General features: G+C 38.8%; 1 pseudogene; it reads right to left on the reverse strand.

Moving 5' to 3' along the window:
• Positions 1 to 1029: 1029 nt before the first annotated feature.
• On the reverse strand, positions 1030 to 2014 carry LOC140712656 (histone-lysine N-methyltransferase SETMAR-like; annotated as a pseudogene).
• Positions 2015 to 2336: the final 322 nt, after the last annotated feature.

Here is a 2336-nt window from a genome sequence, read left to right on the forward strand (position 1 = left end):
TAGGTTGTGAGTTAACTTCCACGTTTCTTGAAAGCCACCAAAGTTGGGAAGCCTCCGTGTCTGAAATTCACATGTGGCTCAAATAAAATTATACCTGGGGATACCCCAAAGTTTAAATGTGGTATCCCCTATGATATTATGAGGAATTACTGTACATAAATCAGGTTGTCTTCCTTTAACTCTGAAAATCATATTATCTTGCCTAAATTCTCCGTAACGCATCACTCTGCAGTATCCTATAGTGGACATGGCTTTTCTGACCAATGAGCACTAAAATTAAGTGAGTTCGACTCACCTATGTTCTTATCAAAATGGAAATCCCTGAATCCCACCAGTTAGAATAACATGACAGAATGTCAGATTTATGGAATATATAAGTTTTCTGTAAGGTTATTAGGTATTGATTCCATTTTATTAATAGATATCAATATATATAGATTACCTGTTTCTCCTGTGTTTTAGTATTAATAGATTGTGTCTTTCAATTCATCCAGTTGGTCTAAGTTACCAAGTTTGTGGGTTATGGAGATTGTAATATTCTTTATGATTTTATCATCCATGGGCTCTCTAATATAAAGGCTTCTTTTAATTCTTAAAGTATTAGGTTGGTGCAAAAGTCATTGTGGTTTTGGACCATGAATTTTAAATTTGTATAACTAGGCTGCAACACATCTTTATTAATCAAAATAGAACCCATTACAATGGGCTGGGCACAGTGGCTCACGCCTGTAATCCCAGCACTTTGGGAGGCTGAGGCGAGCGGATCAGGAGGTCAGGAGTTTGAGACCAGCCTGACCAACATGGTGAAATCCCGTCTCTACTAAAAAGACAAAAAGTAGCCGGGAGTGGTGGCATGTGCCTGTAATCCCAGCTACTCAAGAGGCTGAGGCAGGAGAATCTCTTGAACCCAGGAGGCAGAGGTTGCGGTGAGCCGAGATTGCACCTTTGCACTCTGGCCTGGGTGACAGAGTGAGACTCTGTCAAAAAAAAAAAAAAAAAAAAAAAAAGAAAGAAAAAGAAAGAAAGAAAAAGAAAAGAAACCATTACAATGAATACATTTTTGCCAATGAGAAATAAAGTTGTTTATTCTGTGCTTTCAAGGTTGGATGAACTCTTGAAAAGCATTTTCTGCATCCTGCTGGTTGTGTACTTGTTTTCCCTGCAAAAAGTTGTCAAGATGCTTAAAGAAGTGGTAGTTGGTTGGCGAGAGGTCAGATGAATATGGCAGATGAGGCGAAACTTCATAGCCCAGTTTATTCTACTTTTGAAGCCCTGGTTGTATGACATGTGGTCAGGCGTTGTGGAGATCTGGGCCCTTCCTGTTGACCAGTGCCAGCTCCAGGTGCTGCAGTTTTCCGTGCATCTCTTCGATTAGCTTGGCATACATCTCAGATGTAATAATTTCACCAGGATTCAAAAACTGTAGTGGATCAGAAGACCGGCAGCTGACCACCAAACAGTGACCATGACTTTTTATTGGTGCAAGTTTGACGTCGGGAAGTGGTTTGGAACTTCTTCTGAGTCCAGCCACTGAGTTGGCTGTTGTATGAAATCCACTTTTCATGGCATGTCACAATCTGATCAAGAAATTGTTCATTGTTGTTTTATAGAATAAGAGAAGATGACACCTCGAAAGGATGTTTTTTAAAATATTTGGTCAACTCATGAGGCACCCACTTACCAAGATTTTTCACCTTTCCAATTGGCTTCAAATGCCGGATGACCATAGAATGGTCGACATTCAGTTCTTCGCCAACTTCTCGTGTAGCTGTGAGAGGATGGAATTCAGTGGTTCTCAATCGTTATCAACTTTCGATGGCTGCCCACTTCACTCCTCATCTTCAAGGCTCTCGCCTCCTTTGCAAAACCTCTTGAACCACTGCGATGTACATTAATTAGCAGTTCCTAGGCCAAATGCGTTGATGTTGTGAGTTGTCTTCCTTGCCTTAGGACCCATTTTGAGCTCGAATAAGAAAGTCGCTTGAATTTGCTTTTGGTCTGACATCATTTTCATAGTCTAAAATAAATAAGTAATAAGTCATTAGCAAAAAAAAAAAAAAAAAAAGGCAAGAAATGCCCATTAGAATGATGAATAACATAACCACATTTATTTAAGAGGGTATTCCAATATCAAACAGCAAATTCCAAGAATGCAAAACTGCCATTACTTTTGTACTCATCTTAGAGTGATTTGTATGATTTCTTTTTTTCTTTGTTAGCCTGGTTTTATAGTTACCAATTTTGTTGATCTTTATGAAGAAACAGCTATTGTTCTATTGAGTTCTTCTGTTGATTTTCTGTGTTCAGTGCCATTGACTTGTCATCTTGTTTTTATT

Source organism: Chlorocebus sabaeus, chromosome 10 (assembly GCF_047675955.1).
Source record: "Chlorocebus sabaeus isolate Y175 chromosome 10, mChlSab1.0.hap1, whole genome shotgun sequence".
Classification (NCBI taxonomy): Eukaryota; Metazoa; Chordata; class Mammalia; order Primates; family Cercopithecidae; genus Chlorocebus; species Chlorocebus sabaeus.